Source organism: Melitaea cinxia, chromosome 4, assembly GCF_905220565.1.
Source record: "Melitaea cinxia chromosome 4, ilMelCinx1.1, whole genome shotgun sequence".
Taxonomy (NCBI): domain Eukaryota; kingdom Metazoa; phylum Arthropoda; class Insecta; order Lepidoptera; family Nymphalidae; genus Melitaea; species Melitaea cinxia.
The window spans coordinates 17,908,386-17,926,877 of record NC_059397.1 but is presented as its reverse complement, the minus strand read 5'-3'; the positions used below and the strand labels follow the sequence as shown (position 1 = coordinate 17,926,877).

Genomic DNA, 18,492 nt, shown 5'->3' with positions numbered 1-18,492 from the left:
GTGTGGGGTCTGTAACACAAAAATAATATCGTACATATTAAAAATAGCATGGTGTCGTCTCCTGTCAAAGATATTCATTGTAGTATTAAACTTTGAATAGTTACGGGTTTCTGTAAGGAACTTACTATAGACGGCGCCACAGTCGCTTAGACCGAATATAAAATCATCATATCAAAAATTTCGATCTAGCGGGTACATCGTTCCGTAGCTTAATTGGCTAGAGCACCGACACGGTCAATCGGAGATGCAGGTTCGATCTCCGCTGGAACGGGCGATTTTTGATATGATAATAAAAAATGTTTAGAATTTCCTAATGTGTGGGGTAACACAAAAATAAAATCGTACAAAATTAATATTTTTAACGTGTCGAGGTCTATGTCCGACAGTGGACTGCAATAGGCTGAGGTGACACCTACAGAAAATACGTGAACACACACCAAAATAACTTACCTACCTATTGTTAACCTACGAACTGTCATAAACAAGAAACTGAAATATTAGTCACTTTTTCAGAAAATTTTTAATTATCTGTGCAATTATCATCATAATTCATTACATACAAATAATTTTTAAAAAATCTACAAAGTTAAAAAATGGCCAGTATTGTTAGTTGTTGAGAGAACATATTGACTATTCTGAAACTTCAATAACCACTTCAGGAGCAGCAAAACCATCATAATATAAGAAGCAAAAATTATGGTTCCCGATATCCTCAAATAAAAAAGTCAAACCTATTATATAATCGTCTTTGTTCAAAGATTCCATTTATAAGTAGGAATGGACGTCCCGAAATTCTTTTACGAAAAAAAGAATGTATATTTCAAGCACGTCTGCAGACGAAAATTCATAAGGCCGGTAATTTTAATATATTGAAAAATAGTTATTTAGATCAGATCCGCCCTAAATGGGATTAATCGGCCATATTTTATACGCTGCGCTAACACGGCTTCGGTTTTAGCGTGAAATATTAATAGCCAGCTTTATTACAATGCATTTAATGACTAAGCATTGCAGTATTATAATTTAGTTTAGACCACCAATCATATTTTTGCTTACGTCGTGTTATATCGACATGCCTTGCATTATTTATGTTCGTCATAATTCACAATTATATTCTAAATACATTTTCGAATTCCTTTACATGCAATTTTGAATATTTGTGATATCAGTGATACGTTAATTTTGATTTATAAATTTAGATTAATAAAACATAAATTATGCTATTTTTTATAAAACTAGGATGGCCAACGAGCGTACGACTTACTTCTGACCATCTTGCTGGCCACAAGAACACAAAACTACTTGGGAGCAATATTATTTGCCTGTGATCTTCTGTAAGGTTGAGATTGCTCCTTTTTTTAACGTGGAGAAAATCCTCATGTATACCCTCCGGCGAGGGAGCACCGTAGGGGAGTCAGACTCCTTACAGAATAAAAACCATCCACGTGTGAGCAGACCTCCGCCTTAGTGAGGCGAGATGGGGTCGCGCCAGCATGCACCACCTCGCCCCGGTGGCCGGCCCGAATGAAAAAATCCGGGCCTCGGCAGCCAGAGAGACACGGCACTCACAAGACCACCCCTCCCGACGACGTGTAGGGTCTCAAGCCAGCCGAAGGTCCACGGTTGAGGTTCCCCACCTCAACATCAAGTTTGAACTTTCAACCTCATTGTCTGCTCAAGATTTTGAGCAGGATATTTTCTGTTGTGCCTCAATATATGAGCTCTCACAAAATTAAAATTCCCGCGTATAAACTATTACAATTTTTCCTTTTTTCGAAACAAATATAAAGCAACGATCTTATCTTATTCAGCCAAAGTTAAAAACTTTAAAAACTTTTTTTTAATAAACGAAAAATTATTGTTAACGATTAATCAAGCGTTTTAAATTATATGTTTTGATTCATCGTTTAATATATAAAATTTTTGACTGTTGACATTGCTGTAGAGTAATAATCGAGCAAAGTTAATTACAGGTAGGTTTACTTAAATTATCGCATGTAGTGTACTTTCCCGTGTTTATTAGCGTCATAAAATTAATGAACGACCCGGTTGATGGAACTCGTTCATAATTTTATACCGAAAATATTCGCAAATTACACGTTCTCATGTTTTAGCTGAGTTTGTATTTTTATCGTTATTCGATATTATTAACTTATTTTTAGTGAAATATGAAATAGTTTAGACTTACTAGCTATGAATGAAAGCCAAATGATAAAGCGAAGTTAAATTTAAAATTAGTTGGCGCAGCGGTCAAAACCATGGATTGTACCTGTTGCGGTTGCGGGTTCGATCCCCGCACATAACAAACATTTGTATTGGCCTTGCAGGTGTTTGCCGTGGTCTGGGTGTTTGTGCAGTCCTAGTGGGTCTCCCCACAGTGCCTCGGAGAGCACGTTAAGCCGTCGGTCCCGGTTGTTATCATGTACACCTGATAGCGATCGTTACTCATAGTAGGGAATATATCCACCAACCCGCATTGGAGCAGCATGGTGGATTAAGCTCTGATCCTTCTCCTACATGGGGAAAGAGGCCTATGCCCAGTAGTGGGATATAACAGGCTGAAGCGAGCGAAATTTAAGATTACAATTTACGAAGTATCTTGCTGTAATTGTAGTTAATAGAATTATAATCAGTACAAGAATAGGAGGAGAGGCTATGTAACTCTCCATTATAATTTAGTACAGGATTATAAGAATAGTTAGAATAAGCTTCAACCTTTCTCCTACATGGAAAAAGAGGTCTATGTCAGTTTTGAGATATTTGAATGAATAAGAAACAGAAACAGTTGAGGTTTTATATCTACCAGATATTTACAATCAAATCCATCGTAATAATATGCTTACAAGGAAGACAATCAAGTGTTTAAGTGCAAGTTATTTTTACGTGCGTGTACTGACACACATGTACATCAGCTTTAAATATATTGACCTATCTTCGATAATAATCTGCATATCAGATTACCGGTTCTTTCGCACTGAAGGCACTTCTATGACATCTTTGCTTATGTCACACTCTGGGATATAGGAAAACATTTTATATACATCTAGGTCGGCAAACAAACGTACGACACACCTGTTGGTAAGCGATTACCGTTGTTTATAAACGCCTGCAACACTACAAGCATCGAAAGCGCGGTCATCTTACTCACCACAGAAACTCGTGTTTTTGTCCTTGAAAGTAGTATTTCGTTAAAAGTAGTCGATATATTGACGAAAAAGGGTAGTACGAACTTTACTGACTCAACTGACATAATATAAAGTTCGTGTTCATTGAGAATTATTGTTCCTTTGTTTTAAAGGATATTCCTAATTATTGTTAATGAAAAAAAAGTAGAATTACTTGTAGTTAAGTAGACCTAAATAATGAATAGACGCTGTCAAGCTAACTCATAAGTACTAATTATAGTAGTTCACTAAAATTCTATTTTCCTGCTAAAGTTACATGGATGTTAACTGCAAAATAAGTTTTTTTTTTTTATTATTTAACTTATATAAAAGTCTGAAATTCTCGTGTTAAAATATTTGCATCTTCATCTTTATAAAAATTTGATGCGTCACTAATGGAATGTTCGGAAAATTGTCTGGTGCAGTGGTGCGAAATTGTATTAACGCTCGCTTTCGCGGGGTGAGTCCTGCTCTGAGAAGATATTAGTTATGTACATATTCTTACCCTAAATATCGTTACAAATAAATAAATAAAAAATTCTAGTGTAAAATTGTATTTGGTTCCACATCTACTTTGTGTAATACAATCACAGTGATTCGGTTCTCGTTATCGACGTTCCGTATTAATGACGGAATATATATATATATATATATATATATACACTATTTAGGAGTAACATAAGCTGTATTTCATTGTGATTGAACAAAAAATTCACTGAAAAATCTTATATATAAAATTCTCGTGTCACAATGTTACTTATAATACTCCTCCGAAACGGCTGGACTGATTTTTATATGTGTGCATATCGGGTAGGTCTGAGAATCGGCCAACGTCTATTTCTCATACAGCTTTTTTTAGGGGGGGGGGGATTAAGGGGGGTTAATAACCCATATGGCAAAACAACGTTTGCGGGATCAGCTAGTAATAAATGAGATTTGAAATTGCATTGTTTATTTTGAGTTTTATTTTTATTCGTAGGTGTATTACGTTTTCGTATTAAAGTTGAACAGATGGATTTTTTAAGCTTTATTGCGCTGTCATTATTATTATTATTATTATTATTCCACTGAAAAGAAATGCAGGCAATAGTTTCATAATAAAAATCGCGCAAATACAGGCAATTTTAGCTTTTAAATAAAATTGGTAAATCTATGTGTATGTTATATATTTAATTTTTTTTATTTATTTATTTGTTTAAATTCCTTATTGCTCGCAATAAATAAGTATTTAAGAAATGTTCGTTTCATAAATAAGGTTTGCGTAGCCCTTTATAAAAATAATGAAAATGACCCAGACCGTATCGATATTAACATTCCAAAAATTCTTCGTTCGGATTTTCCTTAATGCTTCCTTAACGCTCCCAATCAAAATTCCAAAGTTGTTTATATAAGTATATGTTAGGTTTTATCTGCCGCATCACGAAATCTTTTAAGCGAGAAGAAACATTTATGTGTCTTTACAAAAGTCTAGTGCGCTCACAACTTGAGTATTTATCCCCCATTTGGAACCCATACTACGATACATACAAAAATCGCCTAGAACTTGTACAAAAAAAGTTTTTACGTATCCTCAACTACCGTATTCATTCCCCAAGGTGCTCTTATGATGAATTATTAGATAGATACAGCATGATTTCTCTTAGCGATAGACGTTCGATGGCTGATGCACTTACCCTCAGACATATTTGCATGGGTGAAATAAACGCACCACAACTTCTTGCAGAACTGTATTTTCGAGCTCCAGCTAAACCAACTCGGTCTAAAAACCTTTTCCATATAGAATTAACTAGAACAAATATAGGTCAACGCGCGCCACTTTACAGAATGTGTGTCCTACACAATAGTTTATTTAATGATATAGATATGTTCTCGTGCTCCCGGCATCTTTTTAAAACTAAAGTTAGGAAGCTATTTAGTTAGATTAATTAGTCGCCTTGGTGTTTTCATTAGCTCTAGACTATTAATATTAATAACTAATCATCATTACTGTCCTTGCTGTAAATCTTATCCCTATGTTCTTAGTGAGACATAGAGGGGACAATTTGTATCTATTTTTTTTTTATTGTTTTATGCTACGCTGTTATTCTGTAATTGTTTCTGTACCGTTCTCCAAATAAATAAATAAATAAATAAATAAATAAATATGGCGACATTATCGTAAGATTATATGAATTCGGAATTTTCGTTATTTTTTTAAAACTTTTTAATACGTTTAACGTTCATCATTGTGTGAGTGATGTAAAGTATATCTGTTGCAGTCAGAACTCTTGACCAGTCAAAAGTACTATTGACTAGCGAAATCAGTCAAAAGTACTTTTGACTGGACAAGTTGGTCAAAAGTGGTTTTCACTGAAAATTATTGGTTATTAGTACTTTTGACTGCAAATTCGCGGTTAAAAATACTTTTGACTGACGCTCTCCGTCAAAAGTAGTTTTAACAGCAAAAAAGCGTCAATCAAAAGCACTATTAACTCGTTAGATGTGAATAAATTTAGTTAAATGATCTTGATAAACCATAATAAATTTATGCTGGCGATCTTCTTGCGACTGCATGTCAATCAGATCGACTTGGCAGCGGCTGTTCATTTCAGCGTGCAGGATCGGTTTCTAAACCTGACCCATCCTTTTCTTGCTTTTCTTCCTTTGGCATACTTCGCACATTGATAAATATATATTAATCATTTCTTTTGTAACATTAGCGTACTTTTTTGCCGTTTCATTCTTAAGTCTATCGCGACCACCATGCCCTATAGAAATATGAGCAGCATCAATAATGTCGTAGATTTCCTCAGCCGGCAAAAATATTTGACAGGTTCTGTGTTTGTAACTAATTTTTTTATACCACAAACTTCGGTGTGTGTTAAAGCGTTGTAGCCTACTGTACTGTAATGGTGTTTCCTTTTCATTAAATTTCGCGTCTTCTACATCCATTGCAAACTTTTCAAATTTTTCTTTTGTCATCACATTGAAATGACTATCTTTCATATCTTCCATCGCTAAAATTCTTTGCAAAAAGCCTTCTTTCTTTTCGTAGTCACTCATTTTTGTTCTAATATCAGCACGTTCTCCACTAATAATGAGTAATATAAAAGTTTATATGTGCGTTTGTCGTTATTTTTATCGACCACCTTAACTTTTTAAGGGTTTTGACTGATACAACTAGTCAAAACCACTTTTGACGGAATCATTTAGTCAAAAGTACTTTTAACCAACTCCATTCGGCAAAAGTACTTTTAACTGTTATTTTAGTCAAAAGTATTATTGACTAAAACAAACGGCCAAAAGTACTTCTGACTGATTTTGCTAGTCAATAGTGCTTTTGACTGGTTAAGAGTTTTGACTGCAACATATCTAATATATAAAATTCTCGTGTCGCGTTGTTTGTAGTTAAACTCCTCCGAAAAGGCTTTGATCGATTCTCATGAAATTTTGTGTGCATATTGGGTAGATCTGAGAATCGAACAACATCTATTTTTCATACCCCGAAGTTATATGGAGGGGGGGGGATTAAGGGGGTTAATAACATATAATTATGGCAAAACAACGTTTGCGGGGTCAGCTAGTATTTATATACTTGTATTGTTATGTTGTGTTGATGCACTTGAGCGTTTGCTTTTTCCCTTGTATGAGACATTTATTTTGAATACTGTATTTTGACTAGCCCGTTAGTGCAGTTAGCATTTTACTGCAAGGATTCTGGGTTCGATTCCCGCTTCGAGTCTGGGTGTGATATATGTATTTGGTTATATAAATATTATTAATATGTATTAATTAAAAATAAGTTTATTAAAATAGACTTCAAAATCACCTTCGAATCGTCATCTTATAAATTTAAATTTTAACTCTCGTTAAAATTGACGCTACCTTCCATGTCGCTATATCAGCCGGCTGTTACCCATAATACAAGCATTAAATTGCTTACCTTAGGAACAGACGACCGTATGTATATTGTAAATATGTTATAGATATCATCACTTCAACCTATCTAAGTCGATTGCTGGACATAGGCCGCTACAAGTTCGCGCCAAAAATAGCGTTATTCATGTATGTTGCCCGTAGTCACCACGCTGGGCAGGCGGGTTGGTGATCGCAGGGCTGGCTTTGTCGCACTGTGTATTTCAAAGCCAGCAGTTGGATGGTTATCCCGCCATCGGTCAGCTTTTTAAATTCCAAGGTGGTAGTGGAACGGTGTTATCCCTTAGTCGCCTCTTACGACACCCACGGGAAGAGAAAGAATAGCTATATTCCTTACTGCCGTAACCACACAGCAGATATGTGTTATAGATATACAAACACACAATAAACTTATGCAATAATAAACGAAAACATTCAGTAACTGAGTAAATACTTAATAACTGTAATTATTCTTTACAAAATAAACACTTAATTGTTACTCCTTTCGCTAACTTTCGCGTGTATGGACGTAGTTTTTTATTACAATAATTACGGTCGTAAACTTGTTATTTAAAATAAATAATTTAAGACTATATTAATATATTTGGTTCAGTCCTCTTAAAAATGTAGTACACATTATCTTGAAATATAAATGGTTAATGAATTATGAATACAGTTATATACATACGACCTTTTATTAATAAAATAAAAAATTACAAAGGTCACGAGAGAAAATATGTACGAATCATTAACAAGGAAATTACACTACAAATATTTATCACCGTACAAAAATGTCGGCGTGGGGCCGTAATGATAGCAGCCTTAATATGTCCCGCTGTCACAGGCGTATAAATAAACTGCAATCGCAATTTCATACTATACTGCTCGAAATGTTTCCATTTTGTATGTCATACTAATATCACACGTGCTAAAGTTTGTAAGATTTAAAAACTTGAGAAGAATTATTCTTAATTTTGCTCCGAATACTTACATAAATATTTCATAACCTATACTAGCTACGGTACGCTACGCTTCAGTTTGTAATATTCCACTGCTGGGCATAGGCCTCTTTCCTTATGTAGGGTAAGGATCGGAACTTAATCCACCACGCTGCTCCAATAGGGGTTAGCAGATATTTTCCCTACTATGAGTAACAATCGCTATCAGGTGTACATGATGATAACCGGAACCGACGGCTTAACGTGCTCTCCGAGGCACGGTTGGAAGACCAATAAGGACTTCATAAACACCCAGACCACGTTAAACATCTGCATGGCCAATACAAATGTTTGTCATGTGCGGGGATCGAGCCCGCAACCTACAGCGCAACAGCAACAAACTGTGCTGTGACCATTGCGCCAACGCGTTGATATAACCTATGTAGCTAGTGAAATAATATATATATATATATTTTGTTTTCCTGTGTAAATTTTCGAAACAATTAAGACTAGTTACTAAAAAACTACTATATGATGAGTTTTTGTTCCATATTTGTTGGTTCAACTTATTGAAAATATTCTTTTGTTCAGTAGGCACCTAAATTTTTTTAAACTAAAACGAGTGTTTTTAATTTAGCTGTAATTTGACTTTTATGTCTTTCTACATTGCATTTTATAGCGATATATGCATTTTATATTAAATTATTTTATTTTCAAATTTATGATGTTTTGTACCGTATTATACTGTACTGTCTCTACTAAGCACACTCTTTTTAATATATCATGTATAATAATAATTTGTTCATCTGTGCGCATCCGCCATATTGGATTTTGAATGACGTCACTCAACTAACTGCAAATTGTCATCAAAAATAAACAAATATGAAAAATTTCTCAGTACGAAAAACTCGAATGATAAATAAAAAATATTTGTGTTTTTGGCAAACGAAAAAAAACTTCAATTACATCGACAAGTAATACAACGTAGGTAGACGATAAAATAGTCAAGTAAATACGATACGCATTATCAAAGATTACTCCAAAAGTTGTAATCAGATCTCGATGAAATTTTAATGTGACCACATGATAATAATCGGCTTTCGATTAAATTAAAAATCATCAAAATCGGTACACCCAGTAAAAAGTTATGCGGATTTTCGTGGGTTTCCCTCTATTTCTCTGGGATCTCATCATCAGATCCTGGTTTCCTTATTATTGTACCACACTTAGAATGTCTCCTTTCCAATTATTTTTTTTTTATCAAAATCGGTTTATAAACGACGATGTTATCCCCGAACATACATTAAAAACAATATATATATACATACGGTCGAATTGAGTAACCTCCTCTTTTTTTGAAGTCGATTAATAAAGTAAATACGTCCTATGTTCGTAAAATAAATAAAAACATATAGGGATTGATATTTCGACAGTTAAAGATAAATATTATGTGCTCAGTATATAATTTTATTTACTCTCTCACATAAAAGAATACACGGTTAATTCTTTATTTTTTTATTTATTTATTATTTTATAAACAGCACAATTGTACTGATATCAAACTCTTACAAATGGAACCCGTCATAGTAGCGCAGACAATCGCAGAAAAAATAAATAAAAAATAAAAACACCCTTTCGTTAACATTGTCCACGACACAATGGTGTCACAGGCATCCCGAGCATTCAATCTCATGAAAACCTTTCAATTACACGTTCAGCCTTCTTTGTATGGGAAATATTGTTTTATGTTATGACTGTGAATTTAAATGTTGGATTATATAATGCAAATAAACGGTATTTTACCGGTTTGTTTTATTTTTATTTTTAAGTCATTTCAATAATAATATATGTATATTTTTAGAGCTATGCCAATACGAATATATAATAAAAATGTGAAAGACTCCTGCAGCCAAATTGGTTCCACACGTATCGACTCGTCGTTCCTGTGGGCCTAACCAGTGCGGTCGAGAGGGTGGCGCAGAGCTTAGGCAACTCTGCGTTTTCCCGAAGAGTGTGTCCGTCACAATGTCTGTCTGACACTGACTAAATCGTCTACAATAGACGGATTAAGGCCAATGATGATGATGATATATATTCACAAAAGATTAGTGCGTTTTAGCAAAAACCAAGTGAATGAAACATTACAACCGTCACAGTGAGTGGTTTTTATACTCATTAATATTTTGACTATTTTGACTAAGTTAAGGTTGCTTAAAACACTGGGTACATTACCAAGTTTGTAATGAAAGTAATGTTAAGAGGTAAATTTTTATTTTGTTGCTTGATATTACGCTACCTTAACTTTCTTTTATTATTGTTGACATTTTTTGTAAATGATATTATTTTTGGCTTTTATTAAGTGTGTATATCACCTTATGGCGAAATAAATAATTTCATTTCAAGCTGAGTATTGGTGAAAAATATTGTGAGATAAAAAACTCAATCAAGTTTTTGTATAATTGAATAAATTTCAATAAAAACAAAGTGTTAAATAAATAAGAATTACGCTACAACTACATGTTGTTACATTGTTTTAATTACATGTTACAAAAATAATTTCCATACATTAAGATGCTGACCATTGAGACGGCCTGATGTAGAAAGTCATGAAAAATAAATATCTGGGACAAATAGTTTTACCTACTTTCAAAAGCGTTTGTCTCTTAAAATGAATATCACCAGCTTGAAGTAGAGCAGCTTTGCGGGTACAATTCTATTCCTTCTACGACGAGATTTGCCCAACGCTCTACTCTACCTCATTACAGATATTACATACTATCGACGTTAGACCAGGGGCTTATAATAGCCTTAACATCGAACAAAGAACAACTTTTAGAAATTTCTAATGAGGTCAAATTGAATAGAAGTTGGTTCCGAATTTTCAAATTTATAAAGCTACTAGACGACCCGTGCCCGCTTCGATGTGTGAGTGTGCCCAAACTTTTTTCCGCCCAGTGGCGGTGAAGCCTAAATTAACGTTTATCTTTACGTAAGAGACTTCCCGTTACTAAATATCTAACCAACATTCTATTTAAAGCTAAGTACATCTTTGTAGAATTATTTTGACGATGTAGTAACTATAGCTGATAGGTTCGTTTGTTTGCTTTTTTGTTTAGACCGATCTACTAAAGACTGACATTTTTACTTATATAACTGACATTTAATATGTTAATGATATTTTTTCAAATTTAATTATTGTAGTTATTTTCAAATTTATCACGAATATAAGACAGACCGACAAACATTTTAATTTGTAAAATTACTAGCTGACCCCGCAAACGTTATTTTGCCATAATTATATATTCTTCCATTAACCCATTTATAAATTAGGGGTATAAAAAATAGATGTTGGCCGATTCTCAGACCTAACCGATATGTACACAAAATTTCATAAAAATCGGTCCAGCCGTTTTGGAGGAGTATTGTAACTAACATTGTGACACGAGAATTTTATATTATAAGGTTAGAATGGGAGTATTAGTACGCTACAATATATTACGCGTAAAGAATAGATCATTTCAATTCAATTCAATATCGAAAATGTATTTGCCAAACGTAGACAATTTATTTAAATAATATCAAAAAACTAAAACACTATTATATTATTAATGAAAACCTGAAGCAATAATTTAAATAATACTGAATCTTAGATATGCATACTTTGTATACGAAATTTACTGAATAAATTATATTCAGATATTATTTGTGACGACAATTTCGCTTCTATCTGATTACTATAGACGTCGCTTTGAATATTAATAAAGCACTTTTACAATATTCTAAATATTACTTATTCTAAGACGCTTCGAATTGAGAAATTATTTGTGATGGTGGAACGTCTTCGGTGTGCTTATCAATAAATATCAGTCAATTTTTTTTCGAGTTTAATCATTAAGAATATATTCTATTTTATATAAGACCCTGGTTTGAAAAAAATATGAGAAGTAAAATATAAATGACCTCGTTACGTTTTCGTGCGCCATCTATCGGAACAATATTGGCTTCGTTACGACGTTTTCTAATATCGATTCGTTTATTTATCATATGATATGATATTAGTCTTTTCTTATACTAAGTCAAGCGTGCGTAAAGAAGTATTATTATTTTATTCAAAAATAAATGACATGACTGCTTGCTGAATTATCCCGTAACTAAAGCGTCTACAACGTCACCGAAACATTGGTAGTTTCAAAACGAAAATCACGGTAAGTTCCATGGAAACAAAAGTAGCTTCTACCAAGGACTCTTATATTAGAAAGTTAGAAAGTAAACGCAAAAAAAACAATGCATAAATAATAATAATAATCTATTAACTGTAAATGTTATGTTTTAATTCAAAGTCCTACTACCTAAGTCAACTTTCAAGACCATAAACGCTCCGATCCGGCCATTACGCAGCCACGGCCGAGCCAAGTGCCGACTGCCGGCGTAATCCCGCGTCCATTTCCTTCGACGTTTAGTCACAAATTGTTCCAGGGTGCGAATGACCGGCTTAAAAGCCGACTCTAATAGTTGTTTCGGAACCGTAATGGCGCGATTAGACCGCTTTTTCGCACAAAAGGAAAAACGCCGGGAAACGTATGCAACGGATTTATGAATGTATACGTCCTTCTCTAAATGTGTCCTTTCATTCTAGAAGTTTATTTTTGTTTTGTTTACTATTGTCCTAGTTGAAAACCTTTGCATAAAAAAATACATTTTACTATAATTATTGTATTGGTATTTTGTAAGTATTTTCTTGTATTTTTATAAAAGCCTCAAACTTAATAGCCCTACTAGGATTAACGCTTGTATCGGCGGTCCGAAATTGCACACAATATTTAAGCACAAACGCCAAGACTAGAGCAAACATTGCAGTGGTGAAATAATCAGTTTTTGTGTTTTTATACGGTGTACTAAAAGTTCGTTAATATTATAAACTATCTTTTTATTAACAGAGTTAAAAAAAAAAAACGAAAAGTAATAAATGAAGAAAAATATAAAACGTATTAAAATATAATTATGTAAATTTTAATTTTTCGCTTGTATCAAAAATGCTTGCATACGTTAAAGCCATTTTCGAGATTAAAATCATATACCCCATAGACGCTTAGCAACACCAGAAGCCGTTGCCCCTATGGGAGTCCCAGGAGCCCAGGAGTTTTGGTCACCATGCTCACCAACAGGAACACAGTACTCCTTGAAAACAGTATTATTTAGCTGTGGTCTTCTGTAAGATCGAGGTACTACAAATAATATATCACATGAAAGGTAAGAATGTTAGAATATTCTTAATTTCTTTAATGTTATTAGAGGAGAGAAATATTCATCGCCATTCTTTAATTATTAAAATTAGAACATTCAAACATAAATTTGAAAGTAAAAGCTTTCGACTATACAGACAATTTTTCCACCATAATAGTACTGGATGACATACTCTGTAACACAAGAGTATACACATGAGTATGGCCGATATGCATCTATGTTTGTACAGTGATGTTTTATAGCCTATAATGATACTATAATAATATTTCTTTGGTCAAGATGATTCAAAGATAAATATGTATAAGGAGTATTGAATAATTTTCTAAGTAATATTTACTTGAACGAAACAATTGAAGAATTACTTTGTCTTTGGTCTTTGTCAGTAAAATTTATCAATCTGAGAACATTACTATCAAGTAATTGACATTTCATTTGACAGGGATTTAGGACTTTCAAGATATTTCATGTAGAATTTATCGTTAGAAGTTGAATTACTTCTTATAAATTACTTATGTAAGAGTTGATACTGGTAATGTATCTGTAGACCCTAGGGCTTTAAGAACACGTATTATGAAGCTATATACTAAATCTAGCAATATTTGTACACAATACATTTGTGTAAAGTATAACATGCAAAAAAATATATTTGCTTATGAATGGCAGACAAGAAAAATTTAACTCCAATAATCACGATTCAATATATGAAAATGTCTCGGTTTCCGCTGTTAAAGATTCAGGCACTTTTGACTACCCCGCTGGCGCAGTTTTGTAGTGGCCCTGCATTGTGCTTCGCGGCCTGCGGGTTCGATTTCTGGCTGAGTCTGGGTGTGATATTTATGTTTTCTGTGTATTGTTTTATTTTTATTTTTAGGCCCTACACTCATCACTACACCAGAGCAGTTGTTATGTGTGCATTTACAAATAAAACATAGAAAAGAAAAGTTTTCAGGTGAGTAGCAATTGTGGGGAATATGAGAGTGTATATATTCCACGCCACAATCTTTCAAAACCTTAAAATGTATATTTAAAAAAAAAATAGTTTATATTTAGTTTTCAAGCTATCAAAAAATTTTACTTTGACGGACATAAAATAATAAAATAAAAGGCTAACAAAATAACAAATAAGTGAGCTGGTACATTACACAACCTTAAAAAATACATTTAAAGTCACTCTATTCCTACAACAAATACCGCTTACAAAGAGAAAGTACAAAATCATCGCACGTACCCAACCCTCACAATGACAGCGGGTTATTTAGCGAGTGCGGGCCTAAAAGGCCCCCATTTTCACGTACAGCACTTATCTCACAGAACAAAAAAAAAAGTCAACATGACTTTCATTTTCGTTTCCCCTCAGGAAGCTATAGCCAGCCTGGGAAACGCGGGTTGAGTCATTTATCGACACCCATAAAAAGGCAATAGTTGGGTCCTTTACACCCAGTTACGGCGGGTCGAGATACGGACTTGGGGGGAATTAACTAATAAACTACACGAAGGCGGTTGTTAAACATTTTATCGTTTATTTATTCAGCGCCTCTTACTCACTGAGTTATGGTGGACATTTTTTTTTATCTTCATATGAAGATGGATTGGTACAGTGTTTACAAAACTGACAGACGCTAGCGGATTACAGTAGTTTGCACAACATTTCTAATGTTTATTGTGGTCTGAGTATTTGTTTCGTTTTTGTCAGTTTTGTTTTCATGATACAAGATTTTGATTGCATTGTACTGTAACAATTATATTATATGTCATCATCATCATCATCATTCCAGCCTATTTCAGTCCACTGCTGGACATAGGCCTCCACAAGTTCGCGCCAAAAATGCGCGAACTCACGTGCGTTGCCCATAGTCACCACGCTGGGCAGGCGGGTTGGTGATCGCAGGGCTAGCTTTGTCGCACCTAAGACGCTGCTGCCCGTCTTTGGCCTGTGTGTTTCAAAGAAAAATAAACTTAAAAATTACTTTCTTGATACTATTGTGACTTGACATATTTAGTGGTGTGCATCTTTTTATTTGAGTTTGCCAGCTTGCTTCTAATAGGAGGGTGGATAATTATGTATATTTAGTTCATTGGTTACTAAATAGCATTGTCATAAACCTGCGTGGTTTTTAATGCTATTTATATTAAATATGTACAATATTGTTTATTTGATAAATAAATTAAAAAAAAAAAAAAAACGTAACACAAACCTTTTGACAATATTACGTCAATGACAATTGAAATATAAACCGTTAGCGACGAAAATGTGCCTACAAAAAAAATTGTATTCGTCTGATTTATAACGTCGTACCTGAGCGATTCCTATTATTCGTAAAGAACGCTAGAGTGCCACTTTAGTGGAATGCGATTTTTCGTCGAGTTCAAAGTCTAGACGCATTATTTATAGATATCGACACGATATATCATCTGAATGTGCTCTTAATACGATAGAAATATCTTAGCTATCTCTCATAATCGAAGCGGTTATTTCATTGGAATTTTTGAAGCTAAAATTTTATATGTTATCTGAATTCTATTCTCGAAGTGGTATTTGAAATTTTAATCGGTTGGGGAAAGGGTATTTTCGTAATTTCTAGTAAAAAGTTGCAATAATATCTTTTTGGTTGTATTGCTTGTAGTTACAAGTCTGGTTTTGCTACCATGAAATGGTAACATTTTAAAAATGAAATTAGAAAGTAAAAAACAGTTTCCGTTACTTTTCATTGGTTTTTCTGTCCGCCATAATGGGTGAATTCAAACGAAGAAATTTAGTATATTTTAGTTTTACTTTAAAAAAGGGAAAAATGCGACTCAAGCAAAAAAATTTCTTACGTTTATGGACTTAATGCAGTTTCAAAATGTTTAAAGCGTTTTCAGATAAAAAAATTTGATGTCAGAGACGCATTCCTCTCTGGTCCCCCAGTTATGGATAAACGTGATGATGGCATTTTTGTAAAAGTCGAGCTAGACCGACACGAGCATAAAACAGCTTTAACTCATTTGAAAAAGGCTGGCTATACAAAAAAGTTCGATATGTGGGTGCCACATGAACTCACTGAAAGAAACCTAATGGAGCGTGTGCTCATTTGCGATTCTCTCATAAGACATAATGATATTGAACCACTTTTGAAGAGATTGATCATTGGTTACGAAAAGTGGATCAGCTGAAAGAGAGCATGGTTAAAGTTCGGTCTAGCCGCACAGACGATCGTGAAATCCGGGTTGAAACATAATAAAGCGATATTGATTATTTGGTGGAATTGAAAGGGCACCATTTATTATGAGCTTTTACTGCCGGGCAAAACCATCGATTCGGATTTTTACTGTCAACAGCTGATGAGACTTAAGCAAGATCTTGAGAATAAGCAGCCAAAATTGATCGACAAAAAAGGTTTGGTCTTTCATTTCATTTCAACAACGCTTGACCACATACGTCGTTAACCACTCAACAAAAACCATATAGCCATGATCTCAATCCTTAAGATTTCCATTTGTTTCGTTCTCTTCAGAATTCGTTAGGTAGTGTAAAGTTAGATCAAGAGAGGACTGTCCATACTACTTGTCACTGTTTTTTATTGAGAAGTCCCAAAATTTCTATGGCAACGCAATCCTGTCACTACCCACGAGATGTCGGCAAGTTATCGAAACAACGTCGGTATTTATGATAAGTTTATTTTGCGATAGGTATTTATGATAATAACTGGGACCAACAACTTAACTTGCTCTCGGAGGCTCGATGAGGAGACCCACAAAGTCAGACAGCCAGACCGGACAGATATTTGTCATCATCATCACAGCAGTCTTTCGCAGTCCACTACTGGACATAGGCCTCCATAGGACAGATATTTGTACAAACCATGGCGAGTGGAAATCGAACCCGCAGTGTAATAGTAGAATTCAACTTGAATTAGATACTTACACACAATTTTAACATTTGTGGATAAATAATTTATCTCGCACCTAAGTTACTGATAGTGTATTAGTTACTCTATCTACAACTAATTAAGTACCTACAACTTTTGGCTATACAGGTGTGAGTAGAAATATCCATAAAGTATCACGAAATTTCATAATTACCTGAAACAAAAAAAAAACACATTAGTAACTTTATCTTTTAGTATCGTTATGTATCGCTTTAACTAGCCCGTTGGCGCAATTTGTAGTGTCCTGCTTTCTGTTCTGCGGGTTGCGAGTTCGATTCCCGCCTGAGTCTGGTTGTAATATAATATTTGTATTTATTTATTTATTTATATATGTATTATATCCATGTATGTTTATAAAAAAATAGTTATAACAGTCGGATGTTAACTGTAACACAAGCATTAAGTTGCTTACCATATGAACAGACGATCGTGTGTGTATGTTATATGATATTTATTTATTTAACTATTTGAGAAATTTCAGCAACCAGGAAAATAAGTCCTTAAAATATAACAGACTAGCTACGTCACGTGGTTTTACCTGCGTAAATTCTGATCCCATGAAATATTGGTATAAAAAGTAGCCAACTAACAAATTAGAATAATAATTCTAAGTCTCCATCTATCTACGTATCAAGTTTCATTAAAATTGATTCAGTAGTTTTTGCGTGAAAAAGTAACAATATACACATACAAACAATCTTTCGCATTTATAATATCAGTAGGGTTGGTTTATAAATGGGTAGCTTCGTTCGCGAAAAATCTATCTCAAGAGACCTATAAAATGTTTCGCAATTAAAGTAGTTTTCTTCTATGTACGTTGGTATCCTATTTCTGTGCTAAACATAATTCAGATCCCTTCAGCCATTCCAGTATAATTAAGTAAAAATTATTTATAATTGAGATGAGAGCACGTTAAGCCGTCGGTCTCGGTTATTATCATGTGGATAGCGAGTAGGGAATATATCCGCCGACCCGCATTAGATCAGCGTGGTGGATTAAGCTCTGATCCTTCTCCTACATGTGGAAAGAGGCCTATTCCCAGTAGTAGGATATTACAGGCTGAAGCGATATTTTTAATTAACAACCGATTTGGTGTATAAGTGCGTGTGTCCTGTACGCGCCTAAACATCAGTGGTCTGCGGTTATAATTCCCGCTCGTGACGGATATTTGCGTTTGTACGAATATTTCCTTTTGCCCTTGTGGAGCAGAGTGATGGATTAAGCTGCGATCTCCTATATACAGAAAGAGGCTTGAAAGTTAAGTAAAAGCACTACAGACATCTATACAAATAACCTAGCTTAGAATATTTATTCGAAGTAAGACAAGAAAATACAAATGCAAAA

General features: G+C 34.1%; 1 long non-coding RNA gene across 1 annotated transcript; it reads right to left on the bottom strand.

Annotated features, from left to right (window-relative positions):
* Positions 1 to 4,878: 4,878 nt before the first annotated feature.
* On the bottom strand, positions 4,879 to 8,167 carry LOC123669967. The gene is made up of 2 exons (XR_006745836.1): positions 8,079 to 8,167; positions 4,879 to 4,950 (listed from the first exon to the last, which is right to left on the bottom strand). It is a non-coding gene; the product is annotated as an uncharacterized LOC123669967 (long non-coding RNA).
* Between the last annotated feature and the right edge of the window lie 10,325 nt (positions 8,168 to 18,492).